This window comes from Cygnus olor, chromosome 11, assembly GCF_009769625.2.
Source record: "Cygnus olor isolate bCygOlo1 chromosome 11, bCygOlo1.pri.v2, whole genome shotgun sequence".
Taxonomy (NCBI): domain Eukaryota; kingdom Metazoa; phylum Chordata; class Aves; order Anseriformes; family Anatidae; genus Cygnus; species Cygnus olor.
In genome coordinates this window covers 6,754,854-6,767,826 of record NC_049179.1, presented here as the reverse complement: position 1 = coordinate 6,767,826, position 12,973 = coordinate 6,754,854, and the positions used below count along the sequence as shown (strand labels likewise).

Below are 12,973 nucleotides of genomic sequence, written 5' to 3'. Positions count from 1 at the left end.
CTATTTTTACCCTTGGAGATCTCCCTAAGGTTCCAGTACAGAATGTTGTTCCATCTGCCTCTTCTGGCTTCTTTAATGGTGCATAGCAATCTTACACATGAGATAATTTTTCCTTCCTGGGAGTGTTCAGCAGATTAATATATGGCTACTGCTCTATCCTATATTTATTTTAGCACATCATATAAAAGAATACACAGCAGAGGAGAGGGGTAAAGCAACTGGATCCCTTTATATGGAGAAATAATTTTAGAAAACTATCTTTGAGCTTATGTGGTGTAATTAAACCCAGTAATGAGTTAAATATAGAATATAGAATCAAATAAATATATAGAATCAAATAACATGGAAGGCTTTTATGTTAAGTATTGAAGCATCCATTATTCTTTAAGCTTATAGTCCTACAGTTTGTTAGAAACTGTTTAAGTCAGAATGATTCAAAATTACCTGTGAAAATCTGCAGCTGGAGCATCCTAAAGGTGTAAGAAGTGGTTGCAGCACACTGGTGGGTTAACATCCCAAGTCAGCAATTGCATTTCATCCCTCTGAGCACTTGGGAAGCAGTAAACTGGACGAATAGCAACTCGGACACAATGCAGCCTCTCAGAACAAGTCCCCAGTGCAACTTCATCTGGGCAAGCTGTAAATTTACCAGTTACAGCTCCTTGACATCTTCAGCTTGATAAATTGATACACAGTATGGAAGTAATTCTGGCTGGGCAGTACTTAAGAACTGATTGTAGCTCGTTAGCTTAATCCCTAAGTCACCAGTCAGTGGGTCTGACAACAGCTAGCCTCCAATAAAGACCTCCTGTTAGCAACATGCTAGGCAGTCTAGACTTGCCTCTTTGACCAGTTCAGAAGTGCAGATAGCTGGATTTAAACTGCTTGCATGTGTGAAATGCCCACTGAGAAGTCTCTTTAAGACTTCTTCTCTCTATGGGGAACCAAGCTTTATTTTTTTTGTTCCTTTTCTCCAGTTTTACATGAGCTCGAGTATACCCAGTCTGGGGAACACTGAGGACATAATGCACATCCCTGCTTTGATTCCTGTATTTGAGAACTCCAAAACTGCAGTGGGTGGAAAAAAACCTTGGACATACTAACGTGCTCACTGCTGGGTTTGCATGATGTTTCATCTGACTACTGTGCTTTCTGGGTATAGATTTTACTGTTTGTTACTGAGGGTCAGGATATTCATACTTCATGGATGCTCCTGAGCATTTTGACTGATCAAGCCGAGCCATTTACAGTACCAATCTGCATAGCGTGATCATGGAATATTTGCAAGTGGCCTACAGTTGATTTTGCCAGATGAATTGCAGTGGCCAAATTAATTTTGGTTGTAGTCGGTAGACTGCCTGAACACCAAAGCTGTGGGAGTTAGAAGCTGTCTCCTGGTTCTCCTGGAACTTGTGTGAGGGCATGTGGTCCAGGCACTGGAGCTGTTGGTTGCTTAGAGTCTGCAGGTTGAAGACTCTTTGTTCCTGACTCCAGAACAGTATGCTGATGCTGGGAATGTGGTAACCATTTACTTCTAAAGGGACGTGGGGGGAATGTGATGTAGGGTTTTAGAGCATTGCGTGATTCCGAGCTTCTTGTGAATGCGCATTCTGAGTTAAAAAGCAGTAGAGTTCTGCCTGCAGCACAAGATTGTGAATTCCCTCTCCCAGGAGCAAGCCTGAGGTGATAGAGGAGCAGTAATCCTATACTTCCTAACGAAGCTACAGAGGTGTGCACAAATTAGTCCATCCTAAAATTGCTCCTTCTGAAGTTGAAACATTAAGGGACATAATGCAGAGTTTGCAGACTCCATTTTTCTCTCTTCTGGAATTCTAGAAGTGTGGTTCTTAGTCCATAATTAGAATTATCAAGCACTCTGGTAAGTGATCAAATGCAAATGCACTACTTTGCTTATAGTATTACGGACCCATTTAGTAATCTACAATGCTTGTTGGGGGAACTGCAAAAAAATTACTAGTTAGCTTTATTTTTGCAGTCTGTGGAAAATATTACTACTAATAGGTTTCATATCACTTTCTGAACTGCACTGAAATATGATTTTTCTTCTCTTTGGAAGCCCTATTTCTTTAATGATTTTCTCCAGTGATTAGAAGGTTCCCCCCCGAGAATGCTCATCAATACCTGTTACTCTAGTTAGACACAAGCAGCTAGAACAGAAAACTCCCTGCTTGCATTAGGAACCTGATGGATAAGGCAAGTAATAATGGCCAAACAATGAAATATCACAGATTGTTCAAAGGCAGAGGCACTAAAATCGGAAGATTAAGCACAGCCTTGCTTAAATGTAGAAACAGCTGCACAATATACAACATGCACAGTAGAATAACCCATTGTATTTCCTGGGAGTAAAGATAGTACTATCCCAGGTCAGAATAAAATTAAAACAAAATTTATCTGTAACAAAAAGCAAGTGTGTAGTAGGGTTGAGTCAGGACTGAAGTTGTGAATTGGAGACGGTGCATGTAGGAGCCTTCTCTTCTTTTCTATGTTAACCAAGGAGGATTCACAGGCAACAGACTTAATAGGTTAAGCAGACAACTTGTTCTTGAGTGTCACAAACAGATGACACCTACTTGGCATTCTGAAAGGCTTTCAGGCTGTATGGATGTGCTAGACACCAACAGAGGTATGCTTCAAAGTTATTTTCCTAAACATCATTTTACAAATTTGAGGCAAGCCACGTTCTATTTCAATAACCAAGTGATTTAGTTAGGTATGCTTCCGTATAGGTAAAACACACTATGCTCTCAGCTAGAATTTTATTCCTATTCTACAGCAGCAAAACCTTGGGTCAGATAAGGGGATAAAAGTTTTCAGGTATTGCATTCTGATGAATAGCTGGCTGTTATTCATTATTTATCTATTCCAGAAGGTTAATGAACAGCTGGAAAGCTAATTATTGAATTTCTGTATTTGTGAAGAATAGCACTTCAGAAAGTGCAGATCACCGAATACCACAGACAAACTTCTGAATATTCACTTAGATTTAAAAATAAATCTGCTTGAACCATGCATGTCCTTATTTATTTGTCTTTAATGACTTTTTGTCACCATTTATGCACTTCTTCTGAAGGTGGGCATAATGTGAGTTCAAGTCAATCAAAAATCAAGGAGCATCTCTGTATAAAAGCTTACATATTGTATTTGTAGTATTACGTATCACCTTAACAGATTTGGGAAAGAACCGGGATTCTTAAAAAGCTGACTGGTATGATGGTTAAATGGTTATGAATAATATAATGGTTCCTGGTATGGCTAATTCCTCTGAATAGGAGCAGCCAGCCAGTCTGACAAGAACAGAGTGATGTTATTTAACTATTTGTGGTCCTTTTGATCTCTTGCTTCCCTGCACTAGCAAAACAAGTACTGTAACTTAGCTTAAGGTTCCTCACAGCTAATATTGAAAGCAGTAAATGATTCCACATATGTTTCCAGCAAGGTGCTTGTTTTGAACTTCTGTGCTGTTCCTGATGGTCTAGAAACTAAACCAACAAAAATACGCAGTGAGCATTCTGCTTACAGAGTGTGTGTGTGTATACACAGAGAGAGAGATACAAACTATATTCTAGGATCAACAAGAGGGATGTATGGAGGGTTGTTTTTGTCATTGCTTCTTCCAACTCTAGATAATTCCATAGATGCTGTCAGGGGAACAGAAGTGGTATCATGTGACCTATCAAAAAAATCAAGGCAGCTCAGTTTTCCAACACTGAAGTAGCTTTATTTTCTTGTATTACAAAATAATATTTGGGCATGAAGAAAGAGCAAGGTGAAATAAAGTACAGGTGTCTTGGTACCACTTTGAGTTTTTTGAGTTTGAATCAAGAATGAAAAAATGGAGGGCATATTTAAAAATACCAATCAGACATCTTAACTCAAGCTTTCCTTCTTCTCAGAAGGAAGCTTCAATAATTTAAAAACATTTTAATAACTTTTAATATCTAAAATCATAGGAACAAAGAAGGTCATATTGCTGACATTTATGAGGTCCTAGTGTTCAGCAAGGCATTTAAGCATGTGTCGCGTAAAACATGTGACTAGCTTCATTCCTTGATAGCAGTATGCTTTCCAAAATCTTACTTCTCCAAAAACTTGATCTTTAAAAAGTCTAAATATATGTAACTCCCTTGAAACTGAGCTTTTTTATTTTCTGGATGGTTTGCATGCCCTTAAAGTCTGAGCTATACATTCTATTAATTCCTCATAGCTAAATGAGGCACACAGATGTTCCGACTGATACAGGAAATATTGAGCAAGTCCATGGCTTTCTATGTCAGTGTATGCAGTCCAATGGGTACTTAACTTTGCTTATAAAAGGATTTTAAGAGCATAAGCAAACAGTTGTTTACATATTCCATTCTTGACTATTAAAAATGTGGTTTTAAAAAAATGTTTTGGAACTTTTTGTGTGGTTTTGGGTCTGTTCTGTCCCCTCTCAACACCCAATCCCTTTCTTCTTGGAGGCAAGTATTTGGGGAGTTGGACTCTTCATGAAAATCTCTCATCCACAAAACAGAGTACTGCAGAAAAAAAAAAAAAAACAAACAAAAAACCTACTGTAGTAATCACCACATTCATTTGGGAGAAAAATAGGGCTGAGCTATTTATTTTTAATAAGTACTTAAGAATAGGCTTGGAGTTCCTACTGAACTTAAAGACTTGATTGTGCTAGCTACACATAAGTAAGGAAATTTAATTCTAGCATCCTGGGCTAAGAGTCTTTGATAAAGATGGAGTATAGTTAGGAGATCAACTTAGAAGGGATGTAAACTGCTTCATGAAGGTTGTACTTTGAGCCTCAGAATGCAAAGAGCATGACTACAATTTCTTTTTTATGGATCCGAATTGCAAAGCTGACCAGACAGGAGGCCCATCTTGCTAAATGAAAGAGCACAAGATCCCTGACAGAAAATTTAAGATTCTGGGGTTCATTTTAATGCTAAGTATGAAATAGTTCTCCTGGATTTGTTTGTGAGCCTGAAGTGATACAGTGTACACTGTCTGGAAGATCATTGTGGGCTTCTCTGTCTCTCTTGTCTCCTTGAAACAGACGTGTATGTAGCACTTGGGATAAGTCACATTGGTTATTTAAAGCTTTCTTCTAGTCTTGCTAGATTTTTTTAAACAATTTTTAAGGTAGGTCTACAAAGTGGGGAAGACTGAATTTCACAGTGGAATATAATCGTGAATGGTGGATATAAAAAATAAAAATTTTTTTGGTTCTTACAATCCAGACTCACCAATTTCAAATGTTTTCACCTCCGACAAATTTTGCAACACTGTGGGGGAAAAAATAAGAATTAAAAGCTAGCATTTGTGCTACGTGTTAAGCTTTACATTCAGACAATCAAAAATTCTTAAGTAGAACTACTGTGTTTTTGCATGGTTGTATTGATTTATGAAAAGCCACAAACATTGGTAAGGAACTTTAAAGTGAACTACTACTTGTTCCTCTGAAAATTGTTCACTGATCTTGCTGTTCCCAAGAACCATTTAATGTTGTTGTAACTATGTTATAAAACGAAGTCTCAGTGGACAGGGGGAGTGGCAATAGTTTCCATTGGTATGTGTAACAGGAAAATATCAGTGTATTATAAAGATCATGGATAAGTTGAAGACAAGTTAAATTAGTGTGAAGTTAGTGCTGTAAATATTAAATTATTGGCTTAATCTATTTGAATTCAAGGCAAGTGTTTGCTGTCATGATAAGGTGAGAAAGCATGATGCTGTCAGTGAAAATTTGCATTGATTACTCTGGGTGACTAATGGCAGGACTACAGAGATGAAACATGGTGGTAGCTGCAAAAAAACTGGGAGAAGATCTGTTGACACATCACTAATGTACCTGTAGGATAACATATTCATGCTGGATGTGGACAAAATATATTCCATTTTATATAAGTCAATCGATTTTCATGTTATTCACCACTTGAAATTTTACTTCTGTATATTTTTGTATTTTTTATTTCTCTTTTGCTTGAGTTGATGAAGTATATTATTTTCAAATGGTAGTTAATTTTCTGTAGTAGCTTTGAGAATTGCAGAGGTGATCTACAAAAGAATCCAATGCATTATGGAAGATAGTGAAGATTTAAAAAAAATAGCATAAAACTTGCTTTAAGTGGCAAGCTCAAATGGAAGAGTACTATAAGAATCAAAGTATGGCAGGTTTTTTTGCTTTAAACTTCAAAATTACTGTATTGGGGTATCATGAAGTCTCCCAGTCACAAAATTTAAACATGAAGACAGACCAAGTTTCTATAGCAAAGAACTTCCTATTTTGACTGAAACCTGTAAGGCAATTATTTTTCTAATTAACAGAATAAAGTATGTCTAAATACATTTGTGAGGATATTTTACATAGCTTGTTTTTCTTTGTTAGTAACAGCTTTCCTTTAAATAAAAGTTATGACTTCTGTGAAGAAAGAGGAGAAATGTCCTGCCTGTGTCAGTTGTAACTGCATTCATAGGCTTGGAAAGACTCAGAAACAGGGAGTTGTGATCTTGTGTTGCCAGGTTTACCTAATCTGAAATTCGCTAATTTTGTTCTTTGAGTCAGAAGGAAACAATCTGATATTTGGTATTTAATTTGCATAGTTCAGATGTACCTAGAGTCCTGTGGCAAGTGAGTTAAAGCTAGTTATTTGGTTAACAACCTTGTCCAGTTTATTTAAAATTAAAGATTGTTGCAAATAAAATACCAGAAAATCCACCCTTGCAATCATTTTAATTAGACCAAATACTTTTTTGAGTTTTCTCCCTTCTCTTTGTAGAGAGGTACTGAGTGTGTCAATGTGTTTCTTCCCTCTGGCATTCAATTATAAGTGACAGAGGTTTTGAAAGCTATTCTGTGGTAGGCTCTTTATTTTGTTGTTTGTAGACTTGTTAGGCTGTCTTGGTTTGAGAGAAATTGCAGGTTTATTCAGTGATATGGCTGTGCATTGCCATAACCACCTGGTACTCACTGTGGTACTCCTTGTGATTCATCCTGAATAGCGGAGTGCTTAGGCAGCCAGGGAGCAAGAAGCACGCTGAGCCAAAATGACGTGGAAACAGCTTGCCTGTTGTTTAAGTCCTTATTTTGGGAGAGCATCTTAGAGCTGTACACAGACACAGGTCTCAGGACACTTGTCCTAGACTCAGAAACCTTACTCTGAAGGCCTTTTTTAATGTTATAGTAGGAGCAAACTTTTTTGTGTTGATCTGCAAATGATATTGAGGATAGTTGAGTCCCAGTTGAAGACATTGAGAGCCTCTGTTGATGCTGCTGCTGCTGCTAAGTAGTCTACTTAACATTATAGGTATACTTCTGGAGTTGAAGTGCTGTAAGAATCACCATATTGATTGTACAAAGGCTACCAAAGAGCTCTCCATATTCGAAGTGGAGAGAGACTGACTTTTTTTTAGCTAGAGAAATCCATACTTGGGTCAAGTGAAATAACTATATATTTTGATCTATTTATTCAACTGAAGAAATGGAAAATGGGCTTTTTATAATACATCTTTTAAAGCATGTTTAAAAGAGTTTTTAAAAGTTAAAAATAAAAATGTGCATTTTTCAGCATTTTTCTTTGAAGTGTATTTAAATTTACATTAAGTAAAAATAGCAATGTGCAAAAACCGTCTTTTAATTTCAGATTAAATATTGCTTGATTTACCAAACAAAACAAACAAAACCCAAACATGTTCACATTGTATTTTTTGTCACAGAAAAAAGAGATGGGAAAAAAAAACAACAGAACTCCTAGCTTGTGTTTTTGTGCTCTATAGAACGCGAAGACAAATCTTACAGTAACTTTTAAAAACTTTGCTTTGGAGACCAACATTTGTTTTTAATAATGCGATGCCAAAGTGATGCAAATTGGCTTCATTATTGGAGTGATTATTGGATTACTTTTGCACCACTTTCCCACAGAGTTGGGAAAGTCCTTAACAAAGAGTTAATGCTTTGCAATCTTTATGCTTTTGTGCTAGGAGTAGTATTGGATTGTGGAGTGTTATGTTCTTAAAGAGTTAAAGCAGGGAGAATGTTTTCAGTAATGCTGGGCATGCTAGTTGACCTTTGCACACAGTAGATAGCTTTCCATTTTTCTCTCAATAAAAATATTTTACTAGATACAGTGTTTAAATCAAATGATGCTTCAAATAATGTAAAAGCTGAATAATTATTTTAAATTAAATTGTGGCTTTCACTTCTGCCTTTCTGGCATAATTCAGTTAATGCTCATCTAAGCCTTAATGTCTCTGCAGTGTATTCGGGCTGCTTGAATAAACTGATGGTTAGCGTAATTTTTTGGTACATGTTCAGTGAAGGAATTTTTTATATGTCTAAGCTAGCCAGAAGATACAGTTCTGTGACCTGGAGAAAAAGGAGGGAAACCAGAAGGTATACAGGCATGGCTCCTCCCCAGTGCGATAGGATACCTGAGAAAGCTTCCCACCTGCTGTCCAGACCACTTTCTTTGATGACTGGATTGTGACGTAGTGGGAAAAGTCAGGTATTTTCTATCATAATTACCCCATTTTTCTGGAGGTAGTGGGTTGGAAGTCATTGTGAGTTAGTGACGACATGAAATATGTGACTATTTAACATCGTGACCGTTAAAAGGGAAGTGTGCCAGTGGTGTAGTAGGTTTGTATGAACGCTTCGCTGTGGCTGTGTATTGGAGAGTATGTTCTTCACATACCTCATATGCAGGTGTCTGTGCCATCTTTCTTTCCAGATAGTTAGAAGTAAATCACAAAGCATATTATTTGGCCGTGTTTTGGATTGCAAAAAATGCAGGTGTGTTTTGGCTTAAACTCTGTGCATGCATTAGTTTCTAGAAAGTATCTTATTAGTGGCGCGTTAATGTGGCCTTAGATACAAGATAACTTGTAGCTTTCCCATCCAGAATGATTTGGACCTATTAATTTCTAGTTCGATACGCTTTGCTTGGCCAGTGCAAATTTCCTTAATGATTTCAAGTGAAAGTGAGCTTTCCAAATACACATGAAATATCAAATATTTTGAGATGCTGCCAGTGAGCCAGATATCTCAGAATGGTTCTTTCCAGTAAGGTGTTTTGAAAGAGGTTAGTGACAGGATCTGCTGGGGGGATGACAGACACATGAAGGATGAATATTTAGATAATAGTAACATTTTTTCTACGTGAGAAGCTATTGTTACTCTTTGCTTTAATCTGTTGGTAACCTACTATTGTTTTTAGGGAAGCACACTTTGCATAAAAAGTATGAGTTATGTAATTCATCCTTTACATCAGAGTAGCAGTAAACACTGCATTTGAGGGAACAGTTGTTCAATAAAAACACAGTTAAGAACAAGGTACTGAAGCAAGAGTTTTAAAAAACAAACAAACAAGAAACACCCCCATGTTTTGGACAAGGAATGATCCAAGACTTCAGAAAGCATTTTATGTACTGATCTTCATTTAAAAACTTCCATTTTCTTGAGATGAAAAATGAATCTTTGGATCTGATTTTGGTCTTCCAGGTTTTCATTCAAGTCTCAAGAGAATATGGGTTGGCTGGATTGCTCCTCTAATTCAATTAGATTACCTTTGTGGAAGGAAGAGGTTGTCTGCAAGTGTATGCAATGTGAGAATGGTGTTCATCTTGCTAAAGAAAAATAGGCTGTAATTTTTTTAACCAACTTCAGGAGAACAGCAAAGACAGCATACTGAGAAAGACAGATATCTCTTGGCCTTTTGCCTTAATTCATTCACGAAGTATTGAATTCTTAAGAACTGGCTTGTGCTATTGCTGCTCACTCTTTACACTGAGGGCATGGTGATTGTGGACATAGTGCTGTACAGGTAAGTGCAAAGGCTTAATTACTTCATATGTTGCATACTTCTCCACTTCTGTTTTTCAGAAAGGAAAATCTAGTAAGGAGTGAATCCAAATGGCAGAGGAAGGAAGTGAGAATAGAGACATAGAAACAATGAAAAGCAGCTCATAGTTTAGATGAGTTTGCAACAGGAAGAAGATTGCACTGAAACTGTGCTGTGCTAGCTAAAACAAAATGCTCCTTAATCTTTAAACAATTATGTGTGAGTGGAAGTTCCAGATGAACTGTTGGATCTTTCTACTTTGCTTAGAGAGAGACTGTGGGAAAGGGTCCAGTGAAACCTGCATCCAGTACTCATATAGTCACAGTGCCTCCAGCACAGTTGTCTTATCTCTTATTATTTCCTATTTTGTTTACATCTAGAATAGGACAGAACTCTGTTTAAGTAGTATTTAATTATTGCCAAATACTCAGCTTCAGTAATTAGTTCAGGTTATATACGTGTAGTCTGCTAGTCTGCTTTTTTTTTGCTTAAGCTTAATGGGGTGCATAATTTCCAAAAGTTGCTTTAATGTATTACAGGCTGTGTGTGTTTCAAGTGGAAGCCGTTCCTTGTCCTGCTGTAGTATTCAATTAACCAAAGTTCCATGAATCCCTAATACATGTGCCATAGAATACTGTTACAAAGAATAGATACTTATGACCTAAATTCTTTTTTCAAGATTTTTCAATAAAGATGAATGCATCTGAATTGTACTGGGTGGCCCCAGATGAGAAGACTCCATTCAAGACCCAGTAGATGTCCTACTACTTGGTGAGTCTGAAATTTGCAGTTTAGAACGTATACCACTCTTTCTTCCACTTCTGACCTTTTGCGCTTTATTCTTTTCCTGCAAAGCCATCAAAGCCACAGGTGGGAATGTGTTTGGTGAAAGCAAATGTTCCTTAGCCGTGGCAACTTGTTGCCTAGGTGGAGCTGCAACTGGAAGGATTTGGTGGGGAATGTCACAAGGAAACACCTAAGACAGAAAATACACCAAAATACTTTGCTATTTCTTTTTGTGTGGTATTATCCAAATGTTGCCCTTGTGTTTATTCAGCTCTGCATCAATATGCTCTCCACAACTGCTAAACTGGAGCTAATAAAGCTTCCTAGGAAGGTTTAGCAATCCCCTTTGACATGTTGTGGCCAGAGGTCACTGTGGTCCAGTTCCACAGAAGGGAATAGAGGCTACTATGGACTTATTGGGTTTGGAATGTACTTTGGCATTCCTTTTCAAGTAAGACATTTTCATAGCTGTATTAATTACGTAATTAGGCCATTACTGACTACCTCAAATTCAAAATGTGCTTGTAGGTTAATGAACCACAAACAGTAAGGCGAAGTGGTGTTGTACTATTCTGTTGCAAACTACCATATTCCTCCTTGTGTGTGCATGCTGTACCTTGTGCCTGTCCTGCACTGGACCAAGCTTTCCATGTTGTTTGGTTGTATGCACAATAGCTTTTTCTGCTGCTTTGTCTGTCATGCTGTGTGATCTTAATATCTTGTCTACTGCAGAGTCGCACAAGAATTGTGTGATTATTAAGATTATTTAAATTGTTTAATTACTAAAACCTTTGTATCTATATAAAATGAACAAGATTAATAGGAAATGTTGGGAGTATTTACCCTTTTTGTTCTATTCCTGTTACTTCTCATATTATCATTTCTGGGCCACTGTTAGAGATAATATCTGCAGCAATTTCTAGAGTACTTCTTAATCTAACCAAACCTTTTTTCGTCAAGTTATTCAGCATACCTATCTTTGCCAGTAATGCCATCTTACTTGTTAAAACAAGCTTAGTGATCAGAGTTAATGAACCATGTTTTGGTATGACTTGAAAGCTAGAAATAAAAGACTAGAAATAAAAGCTAGAAATTGAGGAAGACCCGTGCCCAGGAAGTATCTCAGCAGAGCTGCTTCAATGACAGGGAGCGTAACAAAAGTCGTCATGGTTTTCCTCTGTTACATAGAGCTTGAGTGAACTGTGACTGTACCCTTTCCTGATGGTGCTTGCAGGTTTTTCAGGCACTCTGTTTTTATGAAAGAGTAAAGCTGTTTTGTCTCTTTGCTGTACAGGTGCTGCAAAAACTTAGCATGCTTGTAGAGGCAACAATCTAAAGATCTGTCCTGCTTTAGCTGTTTCTTACTGTTAGTGACTTGAAAGAGATGTTAAAGAATGAAAACTCATTTTTTTCTTCTCACTGATTCAGATGCTGTAGATGCTTGTTTACTCCTCTGATTATTTTCCCCTTTAATTTCTTTTTAAAAACAAAGCTTTACTATATGATATCCTTTTGTAGCCTTCAGTGTTTCACACCCTTCTTTCTCTTGTAAAAAAAAAAAAAAAAAACACAAAAGAAGTCAATTGGAAAATTGTTTAGTTTTAGAAAATGTGGGAAGATGCTCTAAATGACAATTACATTATATGGTAGGTGTATTAAGCCTCAGCAGCCTTTAACACATCAAAGGAAGAAAAAAAATCATATTCTTTCATAATTTAAAGTATCTGGAATACTAAAAACACTTCTGAAAAACACTCACGTGAATAATCCTTACTGTGGCAAGTAGCTCGATTGTTCCCAGAGCTCGTGAAAGGCAGTGGTCTGGCAGCTTTGAGGAATGAAGTTCTCTATTTATTAGCTGGGCAAGTTTCCCAACACACACTGCCTGGTCAGCCTGCTTAAACCCTGATCTGAAGAGTGCGGGATAAGCTTTCTGTAAGGATAACAGGCATTTCAGTTTCCACAGCTCACATAATTCTTGTCTCTATTTGGAGGTTGCCAATTAGTGGAAAATGAAGGAAGAGAGTTTGCATGCAACTGCAACTCTAATCCACCCAACTTGCATCACGGAAGGACCACCTCAGTGCCCTCTGCAGATTCCGGCGAAACCATGCCAAAAAGACTGTGAACCTGTCCAAGCTAGCACGTTTTGTAGTGTAAGGATTGGACCCTCCCCCAGAGCCTCAAACCAAGGCAAGGGGATCAAAATGTATTCCTGCCTCCCTCCTCTTTACTCCCACTCCCTCTGCCAGTCATGCAATTGAGAAGGTGCTTCTATCAGACAGAGATGCTTTCATCACTGGCATACTTTTGCGCTCGTATGCTGGGTTTCC

The 12,973-nt window shown here is 37.5% G+C and overlaps 1 protein-coding gene across 2 annotated transcripts in view; it reads left to right on the top strand.

The window, feature by feature from the left end:
* The window catches only part of RORA (RAR related orphan receptor A), a 411,602-nt gene that overhangs the window by 24,466 nt on the left and 374,163 nt on the right, over positions 1-12,973 (top strand). For both annotated transcript variants that reach the window (XM_040570301.1, XM_040570300.1), the window contains exon 4: positions 10,534-10,625. The gene's annotated coding sequence lies outside the window, so the exon portion shown is untranslated. The remainder of the gene's footprint in view (positions 1-10,533; positions 10,626-12,973) is intronic.